This window comes from Mirounga angustirostris, unplaced genomic scaffold (genome assembly GCF_029215605.1).
Source record: "Mirounga angustirostris isolate CCGP_5_RB_7025 unplaced genomic scaffold, mMirAng1.0.hap1 SCAF_1, whole genome shotgun sequence".
In the NCBI taxonomy this organism is placed as follows: domain Eukaryota; kingdom Metazoa; phylum Chordata; class Mammalia; order Carnivora; family Phocidae; genus Mirounga; species Mirounga angustirostris.
The window spans coordinates 27,167,159-27,192,477 of NW_026991709.1; the positions used below are offsets into that span (position 1 = coordinate 27,167,159).

The window sequence follows — 25,319 nt, forward strand, 5'->3', positions numbered from 1 at the left end:
CTTATACATTGGATCCCAGGTTATTAAATAAGAGGGAAGAATTAGCTGTGATTTGTTGGTATCCTCATTTAAATTTCACATGCGCTGATTTGAAAATTAAATATTCTGATTCAAAGGGTGTTATGGTTTTGACAAGCTATATGACACTCTCAGCTACTTGCCCAGCAACATGATAGTCAGATTAAAGCTCAGGATGAAACAACACGTCTGACAAAATGGATAACCTGTGACAAAACAGCTCATTGGGAAATGTCACATTGTGCTTATGAATCACCTATCATCAGACATGCTTAGTGCCCAGGAGGCCAGTGGTATCACCAGAAGAACATTCCCAACCAAGAATAATTAGATTTCTCCGGAAGCAGCTTTCAGAATAAGCTTTCAGGCTGTCACAATTAAAAGCAAAAGCTATTGCAAAATTGGCCCTTTCAAAGTAAATAATTGTGTAAATATCATTCAGAAGTAAGCAGTTGGGTAAGTTTTCAAGATAATCGAGAAACAGAGATTTTACCTATCACTGGAATGATAAGACAATAAATAATTGAAACCCCATATTCTGATCACTCAGGACTAGCATATGGGGGTGGGGAAGCATAACTGTTCATGGCTTCTCTTCATTGAATGGCATAGGTTCCCAAAGGAAAGAGGACATTGGTTTCTGACAAGACTAAAGGCAAAACCCACAGATCCAGCCTCACTTAATCCATCTTCAAGATATCGATAAGGGAGACTGCAACCAGGTACAATCACATAATTTTGGGGTGTGTGCTCAGCAAAGCAAAATCTCTAATAGCAAGAGAGGTATAGAGAGGAAGGTCATTGGATGGTGTTATAAAGAACTTGATGCAGTGATTATTCACACACACACACACACACACACACACGATTTAATGTCCAATGTTTAGTACAGTTTATCAGGCCACTATTTAAAAATTGGCCAACCTATTAGATACTTTGCAAATGACAGGTAGAACCACCATTCCATATACGTTTTAATGAAGTTGGATTAAGAGAAAAAAAGGTATACACATTAATATTACTCAGCTGTGAATGTTAGCTTGTCCTCTAGTCCCTATAGACTTGGTCAGCAGACATATTTAGAATTGAGCAGCTGAAATTTTCCAAAATTATTTTTAAATATCTATTTTTTCAAAAAAGGAACAAATAAAAGATAGCCCCAAGATTAATTTAAATATTAACTTAATGTGAATTCAAGGATGCAAAAAGCTATAGTGGAATTTTATGGAGGGTTTGTCTCCTAGCAAGAAATCCATTCAGACTTATGAGGTTTGCCCCTTTTTAAAATAGCATCCTAAAAGCAAATAAAAAAAAAAAACTTTTATTTTTATTTGATTATAAGTATTTGCCAGAGATGAATAATTGGTTAATAAATTACTTACTCATATTTGAACAGGCTTTCTGACAATAACTGTTAAAAATAATAATAAATTTGATATCCTGATCACTTATGCAGAGGATATTTGTTATAATGCTAACGGTCAACCTCCCTTGTACTTTTACTTATCTTTTTTGCCTTTAAAAAAATGTATTCAGCTTCAAGCACAGCTCCGTTAGGTTTAGAGATAAGTAGTCTTTCAAGAAGGAACTGACAATTTACCCCATGGTTTATAGCAAAGGCTTTTACATGCCAATTCAATGAATTCTTCAGTTCACTCTTTTTTTTTAAGACTTGTAAATGTGTTGGTAGAAGATACGGAAACTTGGTAACTGCATCAATATAAATGTCAATATATTCTATATCTGTCAATTTGGTTTCATTTACTGACCAAGATACATTAAAAAGATTTTTCACTTACCTTGCTCAACGCTTCCATTTTGGTATACTACCCCTCTCTTTCCCTTAGAAATATCTCAGAAGCAATAAGGTCATCTTTAGTAAATCAAGATTTATCCTTTTCTGGTCATACGATTTCACAGTACCGATTTCTAACTTACAGACAAAGATAATGAAATCAACTAGTCATGGCCATCTGGAGTATGAAACCACCAAATAACAGAATAACTGTTAAATGTATTAGTGTAGCTCTCTGAGTGGCATTTTCCCTTGTGTCATCATACTAAGTACTCAGGGATGTATCCATCCCATAATTTGATACATCTAAGCCTGCAGGCAAGAAGTAGATAGAAAGCAAATGAACTTTAAAATATAGAAAATTGATTAGACATAGAATTGAATTAACACCTAGAAATTAGATTTCTTATTTAATTATTTCATTTAGTTTTCATTTTCCCTCAATTACTTTGCAATCTTTTATAATAAATGAAGCCAAATTATATAGAGAAAAAGTTTGGCTTCCCTTTTTTATAAAATTCACCCATTGCATAAACTAGAAATGTGAAAATTTCTGATTAACTATTATTAATGTTTTTTAAGCAACATGATTGCAATTTAAAGAAGACCTAGTGAAAGAGAAGTGATTTTCTAATGACTTCAAATTTTTTCAGCTTTCAATATAAAGAAAATGCCAGATGATATAAAAAGAATGTTTTTGAGGCAAAAGTATTTTTTAAAAAATCAGTATCAACTGGAATGTAAAATGCTATTACAAATTCTACTATAAGCCAGGTCCTTGAAACTGATATATTTATGTCTTTGTACTGAAGGTATTAAAAAAATGTTCTAAATACATACCGCTGGAGACAAACATAAATATATGTGATGCTGGGAAATGAGATAGAAATAGCAAGCATTATGGTAGAATTCTCTCTCTTTCTCTCTCTCTCTCACATGCACAAGCACACACAGTTAAACAGTTCAAGAATAGGGTAGAATATTAGATCAAAATTACCACCACTAGATAGTCCGTGTTTATTGGTAGGCCAGCCATCTTTCAGACAGAAAGAAAGAATTTTGGTATTTAATCATAAAACATGGATGACCAGTGCTTATCCAGGACCAACATTTGAAATGAAAAATATAAGGAGGTGAAGGTAAGAGTTGTTCTTAAGCCTACTCTATGCATGTCTTTTCTATACACCCAACCAGAAGTTAGAGTAGCAGTTGGCCCAGAAGTCTCATGACTTAATCAAATAAGCATGTACCTGCCATGATCTCAGCGGCAAGCACCAAAATGCAAAGTCAGCTCCCAAATGCCTTCCTTCTTTGGGCAGCCATAGGGCTTTGCAATTCCATTATTAGTTTAGTCCATTAGGTTAGAATTAGAGATTTGCATTTTTATTCAGCAATTCTCTGTTAAATATAAAAATCCTAGAAGATAATGTTCTAAGCTACTACCAGTGACTAATCCCAATCTTTTTCCATCCCACAATCCTGAGAAACATGATGTACTTCCATCAATTATAGTTCTCTATAGCAGAAATTCTCTATACCCTGACTACTATGAGTCATACAGCCCATTCTCTAGATGCAGATCACTGTCTTAACTTAAATGAATGGATGACGTTCCTTTCCCATAAGGGAACTAGCTGAGAATAGGCTTCTGTGCAGCATGAGACAGATGTGGTTCAATGCATGGGCATTATCGGTGAACAACAGGTAGCATTGCTTGAACTAGACTTATTTTCCATTTAATTCAGTATTATTTAATATTCTTATTTCTATGTGCATTTCTATTTCTCTATTCCCTCCACAAAAAAAAGGAGAAAATATCTGTTTTGTATTCTACAACTGCTATACCATGGCATAATAAAAATCATCTACCAGCATACTTCTGTATGATACTTCAGGGAAACTCAAAGATGTTTTAATGAAGTAGCAGTTCCTAAGCAATATCCAGCAACAAAGGTTAACTGTCCTGTGTTTTAGCCTGCATGTTCTCCCGAAATAACTGCAAAATGCAAGCACAAATCATCATAACAAATAATATTTAGAAAATTTAATATCTTTCCTGACGATTTTCCCTAAGTTATATTCGGCAATGCTTAAAGTTAATTACGGAAGAAGAAAGTGGCAGAATATTTTTAATAAATATTTGCTACTTAGGTCAACATGTTTAAAATTCTAACTAGAAGATTTTATTAAAGAGTTTCATTTCTTTTAAAAACTATATCTCAGAAGAATTCCAATATTTAAGAGGATAGGATCACATAATCATTCATATGGGACCACTTTTAAGGAATCAAAACATCGAATGTTGGAGCCAGTTTGTTTCTAGAAGCCTTCTGCCTTTAAGGAAATCCAAGTAAGTCCAAGACCAGGATAGGACATAATGAATGAATTGCATGCCTTACCAAATCTTCAAAAAAAAAAAAAAAAAAGTGAAATAAACTCTAAATTCTATTTATTCTATAGATAAACTATTACATTTGCAGGGAAAGGTAACCAACTAGCTTTCTTTTCTGGAACAATTTCTAAAATATTCATTTCAATGAAATTAATAAATCTAACATCTTAAGAGCAGTAATGTATGACAACATACCTACTGTGTTGATAGCTATGTTGATGGAACCCATGTCTGTGAAAACCTAAGTTTGAATCACAGAACTTTCCATTTTTTAAGCCATTAATTGCCATTCAGAACATTCTAGATAGATGTAAACTGATGTACACTTAGGCATTTCAACGGTGGTAGGAAAGCGTGTGGTAAATACCGAAATCCTGCAAAGGTGTCAAGTATCTCCATCAGATCTCTCAACCTGACAGTGCATCAGGACATCAGTGGCACGCTTACCTAAAGCAGTCCTACAAAGCAAAGCCTACAGCTACAGCTGCTACAGTCTGGGCAACCGTGTTTCCCAGAAAACAGAGATGAGAGCTAAGGAACGATTGCCAGCGAATCTATTCCTCTCTAATGAGATTTAAGAGAACTGGAAAGGAAAACTATTTTTGTTTTATTTATCCTTGAAAACACATATTTCCCAATATGATTTTAAAATTGGTACCTAACATCTTACTTTTAGCTTATGTGGTTAAAAGGTTTTACAAATGCAATGACAAAATACTATTCGAAGGAAAGCTATGCTGCGAAGTTCCATGATCTACTGTGCTTCTCAAGGAGTGGCATAATTCAAGTTATTTTTATTAGTTTACCCTTGGAAATCACTGAGCATTTGTGAAGTCTGTGATTGCATCTCCTGTCTCACGGAAGCTGATAATTATCAATTTCAAATGTTGACTAGCATGGAAACAAACTCAGAAGCAGCCGATCTCCCAAAGCATGTCTAGATTATATTTTAATACTAATGTCACATTTTAAAAAGTGTGTTTAAACTAAGAAATAATGTAGCAATTCTATGCTTTAGGCACAATTTGAAGGATTTGAATCTAACTCCAAATATTAATATTGTCAATATTACTTTAAATTGTGTAAAATGAAGAAATGTGTAGTTTTTTGGAGACTCAGAAATAGTCTAATGCACTTTAGTTAATTTTTATCACAAAAGAATATACTGTAATTTAATTGTAAAGATTCTGACATATTATAATAATATGAATCCCAGTGGCTTAGAACAGGAACTAAATTAACATGTTTTTAATTGAACCAGTATTTCAATTCACATTAGACCTACAAATGTGCCAGAGCTTCTAACAGATTTCAGTGGCAAATCTAGTTTGTACAAGGCTTTCAGATTTCATAGAGATAATATTTCACAATTTTAATCATAATTTAAATCAACTTTGGCAAAGTGTTGAATCTCTCTGTATGGTACTCTAAAAATGATCATTAATAACTACACTTCTACAAAAGGTCATTTATACAATCTACTATCCGTTGAAACTCTGTATTCTAAAAAATTAAAATATTTATGATGTTTATAAAATATCTTACTATTTTTAATTGGCATATAATGAGAGTATTTGTTATTCACAAATGTGCAGAAGCACGTAATGGGTTTTACTCCTGGTTTCTAATTTTGTTTTGTTTTTTAGAATTTCCTTTCCCTGTTACTTTTATATCATTTTATATTTATATCATTCCTTTTATATCATCATGGTATTGTATTATTTTACTTAGTGGATTTCAGCATTTATTATAAACCGTTTTTCTCTCTTTGTATACACATACTCTCCCATACCACACCACATGTGTACATACCTACATATGTACCATATATGAAGATATATATCCTCTATGTACATGATGTATGTATATGTAATATACATGAAAAAATATGAGAATGTGTTATTGTCATATGTGATAGAATTTATCATACCAAAGCTTTCAGTATATTTAAAATACATTAAACATGAATGAGGCATACTGGATCAAGTAGAATATTTTGGATCCTTCCAATAATTATTTTTATAAAAATAAAAAAGTCTAAAGATTGAATGTTTTGAAGTAGAGATTTCATTTTAGGCTCAATCATTGACCCAGTTTACAGAAAAGTACATTTCTTTCTTCCATTCTGTGCCTAAGTAATTATCAGAGTCATGTAAACACTACCCATAGAGTAGTCAAAAGATGGAAACCAATCACCAAATTGGAGTGAAATTTTTGAAGACTAATAGCCCTCTTATATGAAAAGTATATAAAGTTATTTGTACACTATGATTCCACCTATAAAATCAGGACATAGGAAAAAATGGAAAGAAACATCAAAGTGGTGATAACTGTACCTATTTCATAGCTATTAATACCATATATTTTGGATTGAAAAACTCTCCAGGGTTAGGGTTATGGTTAGGATTAGTAAAGACCCGGCTAATTTTTCTTTTTATGGTACACAAGGAATTAGATAAATAAGTCAGATTTGCCTGAAACAATCCTAGTGCCTCTGAATATGTGGGAGTTTGCAGACTTGTAAAAGCTTGCGCATGTATGATCACCCCAACATTAGAACCACCATTGTGTATCAGAGAGCTAATGATGGCATCTTTGCTCACCCCACAGTGCATTCCTAAAAAATTAGTAAGATTCCTCCTGAGAGAAATACAGATTCTAAAGTTTACTATACTCACTGTAAAGGCCCATAGATAATACATTTCTACAACATACACCATGACAAAGAAGAAGATCTTCAGTATTTTTCATAAATGTTAGGATTGACAGGAGTTTGACAAAACTGCTATTCCTTACTTGGTCCCCAGTATCCTTAGTGGTTGCTCTTAATTCATCAGGCTGCTACTCATGATATTGCATACAGCCTCAAGAGTTAATGTAACTCCCAGAGGTCCCTTATTACTCTAGGGAATAGCTTAGCATTAGTTAGTGACAATCAGATGAAGAAAAATAGATAGAACTATCCTACTACAATGGTAAGAGAGTTTTAAAATGAAACCCTAAAAGCTGTTTTCAAATCCTTGATCGAAATACATAAGAGAAGGTACCCAGTTGTGTCATGAAATGGCTCTTGTCTAGCCTAATTATATTATTATATAAACTCCACTGGAGAAAATCTGTGCACTCTGGGATCAACACAAATATATGTATTTGAAAAATGGGTTCAGATGAAAATGCTGGGCATTTCTAGTCCAAATAATAATTACAGAATACCTAAAGCTGTTATGTATAACATTATTTCATTTCATAGGAAATAACATGATATAAATACACATAAACATTATCTATCCATCTATCTATACAAATATATATGTTTAAAATAAGATAATATAAAATTATGGCAAAAAAATTCAAATCTTATGTTGAAAAATCGAGCTCCATAAAAGTAATAAACTATATACCATCGTTTAGACAAACTGATAACAAAAAAAGGAAAAATCAATTAAATAAAAAGAACTACTCAAACAATGCAAAAGTAATATCATTTGTTCCATTTTGTAATGTAAATATGTAACTAGGAAATGGATTCTATGTTTAACATAGACAAGAGGTCTCTTTAAATGTTCTTAATGGCCTGTTGTACTTTCCAATTACTGGGTTCATTTTCCATTAAGACCCTTCTATGTATCCCAACTGTATGTTCCTTTGAGCTCTTTTTTTAAATCGTTACCTTTTCTGTAGAATAAGGTTAGAATATATAAGAAACCCAGATATTATATATGCTAAAGTATTACTAACATTTATTTAAATATTTAAGATCATTGTGTAATACCTGTATCAAGTAATGTTGATTTATGCATCTCACAAAATTACTTTTACATTTTATAGTGGAAAATCTCTCTTGAGAGAATTGTTAATTACTTTCTTCAGAATAAGTGTATGTTCTCAACATAATACAGGGTGGGTATCTTTCTGGGATTAGGCACAAAAACACCTCACCCTATCAAGTAGCTAAATTATGGTATAGAAGTAATAGCCAATATTAATTCTGAATTGATTAATTTCAAAACTATTCTGAATTCCAATAGGCTGCCAGGAAGAGGTTCCAACAGGCTTGCCAGAGGAAGCTCTGTCAGTGAGCACTGAAGCCCCTTTCCATGCTACCTCCCTCACCCCAGACCACAATGCAAACACTTCAATTTGGAAGGTACCAATGGTTGTGAGGAGAAAAGGCGGTTGAGGGTTCCCATAATTCAGCATTTCAATACCCGTCTGCTGTTGGACGGGATGAAATATCAGAGCCACTCAGATGTGGAGCAGTTGCAACTACAGGACTTTCTCAAAGTTAGTCATATATTTAAATTGATAAAAAGTGGTACTGAGGTCAGTTACACAGCGATGATCTTCCTGCCAACTGCTACCACAATGAAGTGCAAAAAATTGAAAACTCTGGCCGTTGGTGTGGGTTTGTCACCATCTTTCACTGCACTATTATACTCCCAAGACTTAACTCAAGATTTTCACTTTTCCCATACATTTGGACTATTTTATCCGACAGCAACTACCAGCACCCATTTTGTTGTGATCCGTGGGTGAGAGGGCCATCATGAAGACTCGTGACTGTTTTCTAAATAATACACTATACCAGTTAATGCTGCACACAACAAAAAACGAATGAATGATATCTTTATGTCTTTATCAATTGTTCTGAGACTTCTGGATATATTTTTCCTTTATACATACACCAGTTGTAGCAAATAGTTCTGCTTGTCTATACAATATAAATTCCTACTTTTTTCCTTTCAGAACCCTGTTTAGTTTGGGACATCAATGTGACAAGAAAGAAGGAAAGAGCCTGGAATCTAAAGGGCATCCCAGAGCCCCTATATTAGACCTGTGGTCTAATCCCAGGCTTCTTGTCATGTGAGACAAGTAAATACACTTCTGGTTCAAGCCACTGTAGTAGGATCTTCTATTACTTGCACATGGAATTCCTGGCTAACACATGGATGTGTTTTTTTTGGTTTGTTTGTTTTACACATTGATTTGTTTTTAAACATGATTGTCACTCTGTGATATTTTAAATTATTGTATGTGCCCAACTTTACTAAAGAGAGAATTCATATATTCATATGTTTTCATTCACACACTTAGTATACACAACTTAAACCAACTGAAAGAAAAATTCCCAAATATACACTTGAAAAAAAATTAAAACTGTTGACACAGGCTTAACTAATATCGACTACTTTTAATCACAGCTGTTAAGTTCAAAAGGGCTACCCTATAAATATATGTATAAGTTATTTATACACATGTCTGTAAATAAGGGTCTATCTATTTATTTCCACAGAACCATTAAGTGCTACCTCTTGGTGAAGACACCAACACTTCACTCACATATCTTATCCCGCCCAAAAAACTGTTTCCAGGATTGACAACATTGTGCATCCTATATTCCGGCCACGTTGGCCAACATTTTCTGAAGCATACTTTTTAATTAAAAAAAAAGTTTTATTATGAAAGATTTCAAACACACACAGAAATAAATAGCATAGTGAAATGAGTTCCCACGTACGCATCACTCATTTTCAGCAACAATCAGTTCATGACCAGTTTTGTTTTATTTATACACTCTACACTGCCCTTCCCTTACCTCCTCAGGTCATTTTGAAGCAGCTCCGTATAACATATTATTTTATCCATTAGCATCTCAATATGCTTTTCTAAAGCATAAGGCTTTGGGGGCACCTGGGTGGCTCAGTCGGTTAGGCGTCTGCCTTCGGCTCAGGTGGTGATCGCAGAGTCCTGGGATCAAGTCCCGCATTGGGCTCCCTGCTCCGTGGGGAGCCTGCTTCTCCCTTTGCCTCTGCCTCTCTCTCTCTCTCTCTTTCTCATATGGATAAATAAATAAAAACGTAAAAAATAAAAATAAAAAATTAATGAAACATAAGACTTTCTTTTTAAAGTTAACTATTGGAAAAACTTTTATCATCAAGGGATGGAAATTTTTATCATCATTTTTTGTTGCTATTTTGTCCAGCTATCAGATACTGAATCCTTGTTATTAAGTTCTGGTTGCCACTAAGGATCTTTACGCTCTAAAATATTATGCTTCTATAGTGGCTTATTTCTAGCTATTGCAACCATAATTTATGAACCACAAAGAGGGACAATTTTCCTGAAAAAAATTTTTATGGGTGGGAGTCTGGGACATATAGCCTAGATTCAAGAAGTAGCTAAAACTTCTGTGACTATTCTATTTATTTATGGTATTAGAAGGAAAGCATGATTAAAATCTGAATCACCTCAGAAAATCCACTATATCACATCCTAAAATAGTAACAGAGAGTGGTAGAAATTGCTGACAGAAATATAGGTGCTCGAGTTCAAGTACAAAGCAGCCATTAAATCTGTTTTTGAAGATGCTGTTCCTTAATAGAGAATATGTGATTTTGTGAGAGTTTAGAGTTCCTTTACATGATTTTTCTAGTTAAAAGACGCAAATTAGTAATAAAATATCACATGCCTGAAAATGTATGATCTAAATAATGTATGCTCTAGGCAATATTCTTAAAAATATTTTTAAAATATGGTCTGTAGATTATCTATATCAGAATTGCTTGGTGTTGTTGCTAAGAAATGTAAATTCAAAAGATACACTTAAAACTTAGAAATGTTGGGGCACCTGGCTGGCTCAGTCAGTAGAGCATGTGACTCTTAATTTTGGGGTTGTAAGTTCAAGCTCCATGTAGGGTGCAGAGATTCTTAAACAATAAAATAAAATCTCTAAAAACAAAACAAACTTATGTAGACATCTTAATTTCTGGGAGTCAGATACAGGGTTCTGTTTTTAAATAATCTGATCTAGTGATTCTTGTACTTACTTTCATTCAAGAACCTCTACCTTAGTGGGCACAATAGAATCCTAAATATCTTGACTTATAGTTTAGAGGTGACTTCTAGCAATAGCTTAAAATGTTCAGTGTAAACCTTGGAATTCACATCAAACACTCAAAGTCAACTTCTTCCATATTTAATTTTAAAGCTAATGTCCCTAGGAAGTAGGGGCCTACTGCATTATCATATGTGAGATATTTTCAGCCATGACATACTGGTGACATAATGAGACAAGGTCCTTTGTGATAGTTCTCTTTAAATCCATAGTTGTTTTTTTCAACAGACAATTATATCCAGTATAATTTAGTTGGCTTGCATGAGGGCAAGAACAACAGTAACATTGTAAAATGAGATAACTGGAAAATAGAAAAGAAATTTTCCATTTAATGAAGTTGAATAGCACTAATAATGTAATGTAGAACTTTCTTGGAATAAAGCATCTTAGAAAGAGCAAAGCAAAAGAGTTCCATTCGAAGTGTTGCTGCAAATTGTGTACACAAACACTGAGAACACTCTAAGATTGAGAAAGAAAAAGTAGTTTGTAACAATTATTACAAAGCATACAAAATAGAAACTGGCAAACAAAACAATGGCAAGCCATTTGAAAATCATGGAAAAAATGGTTACTCTTAGTTGTATCAAAAGGGATAACATTGTTTTTAATTACCAGATTACCAGAACAGTTTTGGGTTTGTTTGTTTCTTTTTTTTTTAAGAAATCATGGAGTTAGAATTAATTCCCAGACAACTGGCTGAACTCTCCAGGAAATACCTTTATCTATTCAATGCATCATTTCAAACAGTCATACATTATTCACTGAGACCCCCAAAGGGTTAAATAACATGGGTACAGTTTATGTATCTAGTTAGTGGCAGCTCACATTCTTTCCTGGGCAATGCAACCCAGCTAAACCAGTGTTCAGTTTGTGACTGTTCTCATTTTTCTTCTTACCTAATTGCTTTATTTGACTAAATATATATTTTAGCCATCAATTATTTCTATAAAATTATCAGCAACAAAAAATAAGTTCATAGATATTTTTACAAGTAACTGAAGAACTTAAAAGTTAAACCGTTTCAAAAGTTTTATTTTTGAAACACCATATCTTAATGATCTTTACTTAGTTTTACTCAGAGCAGACGTATTAAGAAAATTACAAATTTCTAGCAGGAAAAGAAAAAGCACATTTTAGTCATTCAGCAATACCAAATGGGTATAGAAGATACAACTTACAAGGCTAACATAGTATCTTTTAAAAAAAAATACATTTTAAAAGTTATTTTAAAAATATATTGTTTGCCTTTTAAGACAGAAACAAGTTTTTTTTTTTATTAATGAGCACATAGAACCTAAACTTGGGGGAGGGGATAACATCCCCTAAGACCTAAGCTATCTATAAACAGTAAGTTGTTCTTGTAAAACCCTCAGCCTATCAAATGGCCAGAACCATCACTGGCAGGAGCAGAATCTTATCACAGAAGCTCAAATTACTTGCCAACATTTCCGAGGTTACTGGAGTGAAGCCATCTCAACAAAAGCATGTTTTTCATTAGGCTTGTGTTCTTGGATGCTTTATCTATTACATATGGACTTCCTTAAGAGATACAAGAAATTATATGAGGCCTGCCTGATAAGTGCACATAGAATAACCAACTTCTTATGACTGAAAATAAGTTCTTTTAAATGAGAAGCTACATTTAAAAAAAATCTCCAGCTGCAATAACAACTAGTTCTTTCCTTTTATAATAGTACAAAGTGTAGATTCAAATATATTTAATTTTAATTTGATAGCAACTGCTTTTAAGACAGGGGAAAAAAGCCCACGGTGTTCTTTAATTTAAAATTCTTTTGATTAAAAAAAAAACATAAAGGGCATTAAAATACCAGTACTTCACTAACAGTTCAAAAGGTGTTTTATTCTTTTAAGAAAATGTCTCTTTTCCAGGAGTGACTTTCTATTTCTTTGCCCCCTGAGAAAAGCTCATAGAGCAGAGCCTTAAACAAAGGTAGGTTTTATAGGCACTGAGTTAGAATATATAATAAGCATGTCTAATTCACATAGAACAATGCCTTTTGAACAAAAAACAAACCCCAAACCACAGGACCATATATCTGTACATGAAGTTTTCATCAGAGTCACTGTGTAAATACTAAATCAGTATTGAAAAAAATAGATCATCACTAAAATAAATTTGAATTTTACAAAGTTGTTCTATCCAAGCATAAAAGTTCATGATTTAGCAAATTATTATATTAATTTTTATCTTATAAGAACAAAAAAGTACTTAACCTTAAGAAAAGTTCAAACACTGTAAGAAAAATCATGCAAATATACTCATAATTCTTCAACACGTAACTTTATGTTAAACACAACATATTTGTTGTAAAATTCTACTTCAAAATAGTGTATGACTTCTTAATTGTGATTATTAAATCAATCAATAATAATCCATGAAAGTGAACATATGAAAATTATGAGTATTTATAATTAAAAGTGGTAATTTTTGTCTAAGTAAAAGTTGTATTTCAATCTAAATATATTTCTCTTATGCCAGTAGATTTTTCCATTTCATTATGTTAATCAGATTCTTTAAACAATGATTATAGAATTCCATCTTAAAACCTTAATTTCTCTTAACTGTTTCTTGAAAATGTGTTTTTTAGAGAAAAGATCAATCACTAAATTCTAACTCTTATACCTACCTAAACAAGTATTTCAAGTGCCTCATGTATTTTTTTTAAAAAAAATCTATTCAACTAAACTTTTGAATTATCTACTAGTTAAGTTCTACCCCCCTAATTATTTCTATGTTCTTTATACAGTAGAAGAATAAAAATATTTCACATAACCAAATATAAACTTTTACCTCTATTCATAATCCCATCCTCCACCATCAAAAATCAATCAATAAATAAAATAAAAGGCAGTGTAGAGTTTACATTTGAATTGGGTAATTTTATAAACAGAAGAATTAAAATTGAGAATTTTTATCTTAATTTTTAAGAAAAAAATTCATTATTAATTATGCCAACCAAAATCTGCTTACATTCTCATTTACTCCTCATACCATTTGTACACCACTAAGAAGTATAGAAAAGATCATAATTATAAATGTTTACATTATAAAGCTAATAAACCTACAAGTTCCTCTAAAAGATGGATATTATAATAACTTGCTGTAGCATAAGATATTCCTGGAAATTCTCTAAATATTTTTTCTGGATATTTAAATGCACTTTTATAATTTGGGGGGGGAAGATACAATTTTATTTGAAAATGTTATAGAGGAAAATGTTTCAGCCAGGAATTTTGATAGTACCTTATATGATTAAACATGTTTAACAATAATGAATGCAAAGAAATGTAGGTCCTCTAAACATCTTTTGTGCTCTGATAAATATTTATCCTTGTCTTTTGTGATAAGGTCTATTGTCTGCAGTCTCCCCACGGCAGAAGGTGGGGAGGGACACCTCCAAGAGAGTTCAAAAGACCAAGGTTGTGGAATGGGTGTTTCTGTACAGAAAACATTTAATTAAGATCATTTCTGATTTTGAATCTCCCTCTGTGCTGATGAAAAGGCTGAGCGGTAAGAAAGAAAAAGGGCCCCCCCACTGGCCGTAAACAGGGTAGAACAAATACCCTGCAGCTCCAAAACAAGGAAACATGGGCCCCCCTGCTGGCTAGCAATGGGAGGAAGTTATCTCCCACAGACTTCAGAGATAAGTCCAAGAAAGGGATATAGGTATGAAAATCACAGGCACAAGGAGAAGGAAGAGGAAGTGCAGCTAAACCATTCATCATGATTTAGTTCCACCGTTGTGTCAGGACGCAGTCAGATTCCTGAGCACAAAATGGCTGGGACGTTGTTTTAGAAATCGTGATTGCTGTTACATTTCCAAAGGGGAGGGGATGTGGGGCCCTCTAAGACTTCTTCTATTTTAGCAGCAGAGTCACGTATCAATAAACTGTGTGCATCACATGATGAAGATTCTGTCTTGTTACTACCTCACGTTGATGAAAAACTTTTTTCCACGGAATTTCAAACACTAAATTATCATAATAAAGTGCTTTATTAAATGGAGTTCTTAATGAAGAAAATAGAATGGAATCCACATGTTCCAAAATGTCAAACACTTGAAAGAAAAAGTTTGGCAGCCCAATTTGTAGTTTTGAACCACACTGTTTTCATGGAAATTAGAGTGGTGTTCTTATGGGAAAACCTGACTCATCTCGCATGACAGTTCTTTTGCTAAGTTATAGAAAATGAACTTGAAAAACCTGATACATTATGGATCTAACAATATCTGCTTCCAGAAGGCTTTTACATATAATCTCTGAATTTTAAAAGTCCATGTTCAAAGCCTTGTGCCAAAAAATAACTATAAATCATATTTGATTCGTTAGGTCTTCTGACTTATTCCTATTAAAATAAAATAAATACCAATATTCCAGTGTAGTATAATTACATTAAGATAACTCTCCCCAGCAGCTGAGCTTTGCATATTGAAAATACTTCCCTCCTAACATTACAGAAACTCCATTAGCAGATTGTTCTTGTTTCTTTGTATTGTTGGTTGAAACTCTGGGATTTCAACCAAAATGAAATCTCCTAAGAGACAATCACATTATTCCCAGTGATATAACAGTGGCACCCTGGTGGCGATGCTTTGCTTTGTTCTCCTATTTAATAGAAATATATTTTTTTAGTGAAAATCTAAAGGTGGGCTAAAAGCCTGGAATAATTTTTGATGCTAAAATATTGTCTAAAGGAAAATATAGGAGACAAATGGATAGTAATAGTTATAAATTTACACTTTTAAACCTAAGAATGCATGTTTACTATAACTGGCTCTTTATTTCACTGTAAAATTTGTGCCCCAGACACAGAGTAGAGATGTACCTTCTCACCCCTTTTGAATTAGATATGCCCATATGACTTGCATTGGCCAATGAAATGTGAGCAAACATGATGCTTTAAGAGTTAGTGAGCCATTCACCAGTGTCCCTGTCTCTACTACATCAGTTAAGATGATCTTCTATCAGCCTGGGCTCCTAATTACTAATATGCACTGGCCCTGTTGTTCTATAGCATGAGTGAAAAGTAAAACTTCACTGGGATAAACCAATAAAATGTGGGACGGCTTACTGCAGCATAACCTAGAAGATTCTCACTCACACAATATGTAAATTCCAATAGGTCAAATTTATAAAGGTTATGCCCAAAGGACTAAAAACAAATATAAAATCCCTCTTGGCTATACTTTGCCTTTTAGACACAAATTAACAATATCCTCCTCTCAATTATGCTCCATTTTTGAGACCTACAATCCTAACCACCGATGTCAGCACTCTATTTTTTTCTCATTTTCACAACAGGAAAACTGAATTAAATGGTAAATTAATTGCACAAATATTGTTACAGAACTAAAAAGGTGACACTACCAAAACTTACTGTTGTCTTAAAGCAAAACTACAATAAAATTGTATAAAATTTCCATTCATAAACTGATGTTTAAGGGAGTAAATTTGACACAAAAAGGAAAATCTGAGGATGTGAACATCAAAGTCCATGTTCAAAGACAAAGAGAGATGTTAGTCAATGACCATATACCATATATTTGAAAATGTTTTGTAAACTGTGACATAACATATAAAAGTGAGCTTTCCAGAAAACTAGGTCCTTTAACCTTTAATAAAATGAAAACTTGGCCTTATCATACTTTCAATTGCTCAATCTTTATCAATTTTTGTCAGTCTTCATTCAGAGTGGTCTATAACTTACCACGTAGATATGGTGTCTTAGTCAAGATGTTTACCTAAAGGACTACAGCATATCTACATTTTGCAAAAAATTATTTGGAGAATAATTCCTTTTTTAGAATGCCTCTGGCATAATGGATGCACTTCTAGGCTTTTCAGTGTGTGCAAGCTTCATTACTTGTGAATGAATGAATGAATACAAAGAAGAAAAATGTTCAATTAAACAATGATAACAGGTATTTTTAAGAACTTACCATATGCGAAGTACTTAGATGTGTGCTGGAGCAGGGTTTCTCAATGCTGGATTCACCTTCTCAGCAGGGATTTAATAAATAAGAGTGATTGAGCCTCACCTAAAACCAATCCAACTAAAATCTTGGCAAGTAGGATCTGAGCACTCCCCTTCCCCCACCAAATAGGTGGATTAGTGAGTCAAATGAGAAGTATATGTGTTACTTAAAAAAAAAAAAACAACAAACACCTACACATGTTAAAGCATACAATTTGATCAGTTTTGACATGGGTGGACACATAATGTCAACACAGTCAAGTTTCTTCATCTCTTCCTGAGTACTTTAAAAATCTTCTCAGGTGTTTCAAATGTGCAGCCAAAATTGAGAAACAGTGTTAGAGGGGAAGAAAGAGATAAATGAGGATGATCCCTCTCTAGTAGCATAACTTCATTTGTGGGAGACTAGGAATTAGATAATTCTATCTAAATATAAAGAAGACTAAAGTAAGTCTAAATACAGAAGCAGGCATTTTGAAAAAGGACTATAATCTGATGAATGATTTCTATTTATACTTAAAATCATTTATATTTTACAACAGTGTTATTTGACAAAAAATATCATTTAACATCTGAAATAAAACTTTACTCCTTTCAAAAAACTCTTCATATAGATTATTCTCCTTTGAATTACATATATTTCAAAACAGTATTTATATTCAAGATATATTACAGTGAAAATAAATTAATGTCAATTTTTGCTATTAATTATAATTATCTATCTACAAAAAAGTACTTACTAGAGGCTACTTCAGAATTATATTTATTCAAAAATTTAAGAAAGTCTTCATCGAGCAAAATTTCATTTTCCTTTTAATATTGAGATAGTTATTTTAACTATTCTTACATATAGTCTGATTTGACCTAGTTTACTTGTTATAATTAATTTGTAGTTATTATGAAAGACTTTCCCATGTTTATCTGTATGTATTTATCACTACAGTTATGGTCCATCTATCACTAACTCAATGAACTTGATAATTTACTTAACCTTTCTGGCACTCCTATAATATGGAAATTAGCTTAGAAGCTCTCAGAAACAAAAACAAAAACTACCATATACATAAAACTATGACTTCTATGCTTCTGAATACAAAACCCACCCTTTTAGGGGTAGAAACAGTCTCAATATTTGAAGAATGAAGCCCATTTTATGCTATTAGCTCTTAAGTTGTGTTTCCCATCCTTGAACAGTAGAGTCCCTCTTTAGAAGAAAAAAGTTTGCAGACCTCCAGTGTAAACCTAAATTATTTTTTTTACATTTAAATATAAAACTAAATATAAATTTCTAGGGCTTATAACTCCAATAAAACTTTAAAGTCAAGAAAAATGCATAAAACAGAAACAAAATTACAAATTAAAACATCCTCCCCCCAACAGAACTAGGAAGTTGAAGATTTTATTTCCCAAGATATAGAAAAAAAATCTTGATAGTGACTAAGTCAATTGCAAATAAATGTTTTCTTCATCTATGGTTGATAAATCAGTGTAACCACAGTACATTCAATCTAGTTTCCTTAATTACTGAAATGACCAAAACAATCTATCAACTGTTCAAAGACTGTCAATGACAATGTGTGTGGAGTACTGCATATCACACTATTAAGAGCTAATATACCTTGATCCTTGGAAAAAAGTAACTAAAACCAAGCAGTTAAAATGTAAAAGGATAATTACAAAGGTTAATTAAGGATAATTACAAAGACTTCACATTTGGTTTAAGAGTTTTAACTAAGCAAAAATATAATAGGGAAAATTTAGCTTGAATGCTTTCTATATGATGAAGACAAAGAGAAACTTCTATTTGAGCTAAGTTATGTGAAATAGCTGCTAGATTCATTCAACCTAATATCAGCCTCTCCATCTCAAGTCTTCCATGACATCCTCATGACTCTCTTATTTCTAACTAGCAAAAAGTAGGCCTACCTTTTGAGTTTAAGAATCAAATATGCAATTACATGCATAAAAATGAAAATTACATAATCATAAATACTTCAATATGAACATCAGGAAAAAAATCATAATAATACAGCCTTGGAGGTGAATTATTCAGTGGTACAGGTATACAACCATTTGAATCAAATCATAAAAATCTATTGGTACCATATAAAAGTTATAGTTCATCATGACTCTTTAACTCCTACTCAAGGCTCAAACTATTGCTTAGCCTCCACAAATTTGGAAGCAATCTCGGAGTATCAAACAGCTAAAAGCATTATTCTGAATAAGGCCCTGATACTTTAAGCCTCAATTTAACATCCAGAAAATATAGCTTAGATCATTTCTAAGTCACCTATATAAATCTCATTTATGTAGTATTCCCCTAATACAAAACTTCAAAGTCCTCCATAAATTATCAAACTAAACAGTATCTCCTCAGTCTGACCCACCCAGGAAGTCACAAGCTTTATTATAAATTTGAATCTTCTCAAAATAATCATCAGCAAACAGTGACAGAATACCCACCATGTATCAGGAAACGGTCTAAATACAAAGAAAGCCAGTAATCAAATGTGATTAGATTCAGGGGTATGGGAGAGGTAATAGCAAATAAAAGAAGAGATAAACTTGGTACCAGGTTGTGAAGAAAACTGAATGGCATGCCCAAGAGTTGGACTTTTTCCTCTAAGCAAATCATCAAAAATTCTGAGTGGGCGATTATCATGATCACATAGAAATTTTAGTAAGTACGCTGATGGTAGTGTGGTTGAAGGACAAAAGAGAGAGGAATATAGAAATAATTAGGAGCTTATAAAAAAATCAAGGAGCAGATTTTGTAGTTCTAAAACTAAGGTGATGAATACGGAGGTAAAGGGACGAAGTCTGGAATTCAATGTAACGATATGATGAATAGGATTTTGACGAACATTGGTTAAGAATAGAACAGAGTAAAGAGTATAGTTAAAATATTAATTCAATAAAGATTATATATTGAGAGCCTATTAGGCTTCTAGCATAGATTACTATCAACCATCAACCAGGACAGGAAATGGCAGGAGGTTCAGGTCAAAGATACAGACTGAGCTCATTAAAATTTTGGGTGCTTTCAGGTTATCAAATCAAAGATACACTAATGACGATTGGAGATATTGAACCTTGGAGAGTTCACGTAAAAGATTAAAATCTCTTTAACATGGAGGTGAAAGGTTCTAGCTGTGGTAGGGAGACAGTGTTTCTACTTTTTAGCATAGTGCCTAGAGCATAGTTGATTTTCAATAAATGTTTTTCAGATGGCTAGATCAACAGTGAATATCAAATTCTGGCAGAAATGTAACTTGACTTTTAAAAGCTGTAGTGAAGTTGTTAAAAAGAAAACCGAGGGGCAGCAACAAAAACTTGAGACAAAAAAGTCATCATGTGGGGCGCCTGGGTGGCTCAGTTGGTTAAGCGACTGCCTTCGGCTCAGGTCATGATCCTGGAGTCCCGGGATCGAGTCCCGCATCAGGCTCCCTGCTCGGCAGGGAGCCTGCTTCTCCCTCTGACCCTCCTCCCTCTCATGCTCTCTGTATCTCATTCTCTCTGTCTCAAATAAATAAATAAAATCTTTAAAAAAAAAAAAGTCATCATGTTTTGCATTTAAGAGTTTAGTGTCAAAAAGGGTGACAAAAGTATTGAGAAGGAAATCTGATAGAGTAAATGACCTGGATGAAGGAAAAGTAGAAGATTGTGGGAATATCCTTGGGAAAAAGCAAGAACACTGAGTACTTCCTGTAACACAGGAAGGTATTTTTAAAGGTCAGATTCCTAAAAGTGGGAATGCCAGATCTAAATAGATTCTTAATTCTTATCTCTGGCCCTAGTGGTACCCCTAATGTAGTTGATCTTCCCCACATTCCCAAAAAGTCTCATCTTTCTAAATAAGGTCTACTCGTATAACTCACCAGCTTGTATTTGATAGTTTTACCTCTAGAGTATAAATCCAAATGGGTCACTTGGACTTTGTAAGAATTTGCACAAACTAGCCCCTCTCTGTCCAGTAGACAGAACATAAAAACATAAAGCTTATACACTATGATTTCTTATTCTAAATTGATAAAACCATATCCAACTTAGTATATTACATGAATTACATCTTGTTTTCAAACATTTCCAAAACATTTAAAAAGTTAATCATAGTCTGACCTTATTATAAACAACCTGAGATACACCTAGAGATATTTGATAGTAATAAATCTCAGAATTAAAAAAAAAAATGGGATAAGAAATAGACTAAGTAGTCTACAGAATTAATAAACTAGAAAAAAGAAAAAAATAGCAAGAGCAAATAATGTCAATTTTAGCTTTTTGAAAGGCCTAATAAAATTTGTAAACTGTTGACATACATAATCAAGAAAATCAGAGAAAAACACAAAAATTAGAAGCGATAGAATCTCTCAAACTTATTGAGCAATGATTTTGCAAACCACAAGCATATAATATATGAATCTGTGCTAATAAAATGAAAGGAGTAATAAAATAGGCAATACTTTTTAAAATGTCAGGCTGAAAATTAACTCAATAAGTAGAATTCCAGAAAAATTTTTAAAAAACTAGATGAAATACTTTTTGAAAATTGTAAATACCACTTCCAAAATACATTTTGCGGATATATTATTTTACTAGAGTTTTTTCAAAATTACAAATAACAGAAATACATATAATTACATAAAATTTCATGTGTGTGTGTGTGTGTGTGTATATATATAATTCTTCACAGAGAATACTATAAAGGTTTCGATGTGAATATAACCTCCTTAACAATATCAAAAAGATGGCAAGCAATTAAAAAATACTATGGACCATCTTTATTTTGGAATATTCTCCCAAATTCACAAGTAAATGAAAAAGAATTAAGGTATGTGATAAAACAATAAGCTTCCAGCTATCCAAAGATTACATAGCATCAGCAAGTCAACTGGTCAAGTGGGGAAAACCAAATCATCCCTTCAACAAATTCAGAAAATATACATATAACTTCAAGACTTATAGAACATCAACTGAAATTCCTGATAATCTAATTGAGTTCACTAAGAATAGGAAAACTTCTTAATATGAAAAAGAATAAAAACACAGTCAACATTATACTTAAATGACAGTTATGAGACTCATCCCCAATAAAATAAAGAGCTATTCACTGTTATTTAATATTGAACTGAAAGTTATAGCCCAAACAGTAAGTGGTGAATTCAAAATTTAAAAGTGTGTGAGATATTATAAAGGAAAAGATAAAATTGTCAAAAAGTGTAACGATATGCCAATAATGTGATTTTGAACAGACTGAAAGATAATTAGAAGTAATACAGAGCTAAGTGAGGTGTCAGGATATAAAAAAAAGCACAAATTAATATTATCTTTCTGACTTTGAAAAAATGATTAAAAATCATGGTTAAACTTATAAAAAAATATCTAACATTTATGAGCAAGGCTCTATTCTAACCACTTTACCTATATTAGCTGACTCCTTGAGGCGACCTCATTAGCTGGGTATGGATTATGAGCTCCATTTTGCAGAAGAGGAAGGAGAGGTTCAACATCACAGAGAAGAAGTGCTGGAGCAGGGATTCAAACCCAGGCTGCAGAGTCATTTGGGGGTAGATGGGATGAACCTCAATTTTATGCCATTATCACCCTCATGTTTTGAATTCCTACAGGAGGCCATGTGTTCCTATAACATGCCACACTGATACTGACTATATTTGCCCCCAAGCTAACAGCTACAGTATTTCTAAAATTAGACAATTTCTTTTAATAATTATGTCTTTGCTGGGGCGCCTGGGTGGCTCAGTCGTTAAGCGTCTGCCTTCGGCTCAGGTCATGATCCCAGGGTCCTGGAATCGAGTCCCACATTGGGCTCCCTGCCCTGCGGGAAGCCTGCTTCTCCCTCTCCCTCTGCTGTTCCCTCTGCTTGTGTTCCTGCTCTCGCTATGTCTCTCTCTGTCAAAAAATAAATAAATAAAATAAAAAATAAAAACATAAAAAATAAAAAAATAAAAAATAAATAAAATAAAATCTCATAATTATGTCTTTGCTATTATAAAGAAAGGAAGAAGGACAATTAAAAGAGAAAGGGGAAGGAAAATCCTAAGAATGGTGACAGTGATCATCCTGGCCACACATCCACTAGGAGTTATTTTGAGTTTAGCCTGGAGAATGAAATGCCTTGATTAACCTTTTATGACATTATTCTGGTTGCTAAGTAGAGAATAGATGGGGAGGTGTTGGCACAGTGGCCCTAGATAAGCAGGGAGAGAAGTTAGAAAGCTGCTGTTACAGCACAGGAATGACATATTGATACTTTCAACTAGAATGCAGTCCTGGCAATGGACAGAAGCAGATGCTGTGGAGATGTCTGGAGAATGAACCATGAAGAGAATGGAGGATGACTTGGGTGTTTGGCTTGAGCAACAAAGTAGACTGTAGTACCCTTTATTAAATGGGTCTAGGAAGAAACACATTTGCAAATGGTGGAGCAGAAAAAGAATGAGAGGGAAGACCACTATTTTGGCCATTTTGACTATTCGGGTTTAAAAATACTTTTTCTAGGGTACCTGGGTGCTCAGTCGGTTATGTGTCTGCCTTTGGCTCAGGTCATGATCACAAAGTCCTGGGATCAAGCCCCACGTGGGGCTCTCTGCTCAGCTGGGAGCCTGCTTCTTCCTCTCTCTCTGCCTGCCACTCCCCCTGCTTGTGTGCTCTCTCTCTCTCAAATAAATAAATAAAATCTTTTTAAAAAATAAAAATACTCTTTCTATAAGTCACAGTAAACAAGATGTCCTGACAAATACCATTATTCCCACTTTATCAATCACAATTTCCTTGATCATAAGGACAACAGCCAGCTCTCCATTTCTGTGGCATCTTGTTGAGATGCTTCATGAGTATTTCTAATGTTTTCTGTATTTTCAACTTCTCATTCTACCAAATCCTTTCACACAAATCATTAATAATGCTCATGTGTCTCTTACCATGACAATTAATACATTTCTCCAACCTATGAGCCCTGCTAGTTAATGCCTTCCCTTCCCTTTCATAGCTAAGCCCCTCAAAAAAGAACATAAATTTGTTCATTTGAACTTTTCCATTTATTTTTAATTCTCCTATGCAACTGAGTGGGTACTCCCACTTCCATGACATGACTGAAACTGACCTCATAAAGGTCCCCAGTAAAGTCCTAATTGTGACACCTCATTTTGGCAAGCTCTTTCACTGGCTCCTCTCCTCTTCAACATTACTTTTCTGCACATTGCTAATCCGAATTTTATTCTTTCTCCTCTCAACATTTAGCCTTGAGTAATATTAACACTCTGTTTATTACTGCTGATGACTTACAAATCTCTATCTCTAATCCACTCTTGTATTCTGACCTTTAGGCCCACATATTCAATCAGTTGAATACTTGGCATCTCCACCTGGCAGCCCCATATACAATTCAAACAAAGCATGCCTAAAAACAAGCTCCTTACCTGCACTTCCAAACATTTCCTCCTATTCCTTTTGGTGGACAGCATCACCATCCACCCTTTCACTCAAGACAGATGCCTGGGAATCCACCCTTCCTGCTTTTTTTCACATCCTGACCCAGTCTTGTTGATACTACTTTCTTAATATATCCTGCTTCAACTCCTCCCCATCTCCACCACTCTGGCCATATCTCATGCCTCAATAGTACCTGAACAAATCATTTTAATTCCTTTTATTGTGCTTCCCCCGTTCGTCTTTTGCATTGCTGCCAAAGGTTTCTAAAATGTATTTTTAAAATTTTTTAATTGTTATTTAAATTTCAGTTAACATTCAGTGTAATATTAGTTTCAAATGTATGATTTAGTGATTCAACATTTCCATTCAACACCCGGTTTTCATCAGAACAAGTGCCCTCCTGAATCCCCATCATCTATGTACAGCTCAGTTGCTGTCCTGCTGAAAACCCTTTAAAAAATCTTCACTGCCTAAAAGAAAATGGCCATGGACTTTCATATGTGGTTTCCAAGAACTGACCCCTTTTGTTTCTCATCTTCATTCTTCTCTCTCACCAAGCCCTGTCTATATGCTCACATATGTACCAGGCATGTTGTTTCATGTTTTTTCCCCCTCACTGCTTCATATCAGAAATATGTCTCTATCTCTGCCTGTGAATAATCCTGTGTCTGTCCATACGGATTCTGCTGGAACTTCCCCACTTAAATGAATGCTTCTTGATGGTCTTGGTAGAAGGGTTCTTCTTGATGATTTTACTTCTGTTTATACA

The 25,319-nt window shown here is 33.6% G+C and overlaps 1 protein-coding gene across 7 annotated transcripts in view; it reads right to left on the reverse strand.

Moving 5' to 3' along the window:
- Positions 1–25,319, reverse strand: part of LOC123863282 (uncharacterized) — a 691,187-nt gene that overhangs the window by 477,870 nt on the left and 187,998 nt on the right. The gene's annotated exons all lie outside the window — the stretch shown is intronic.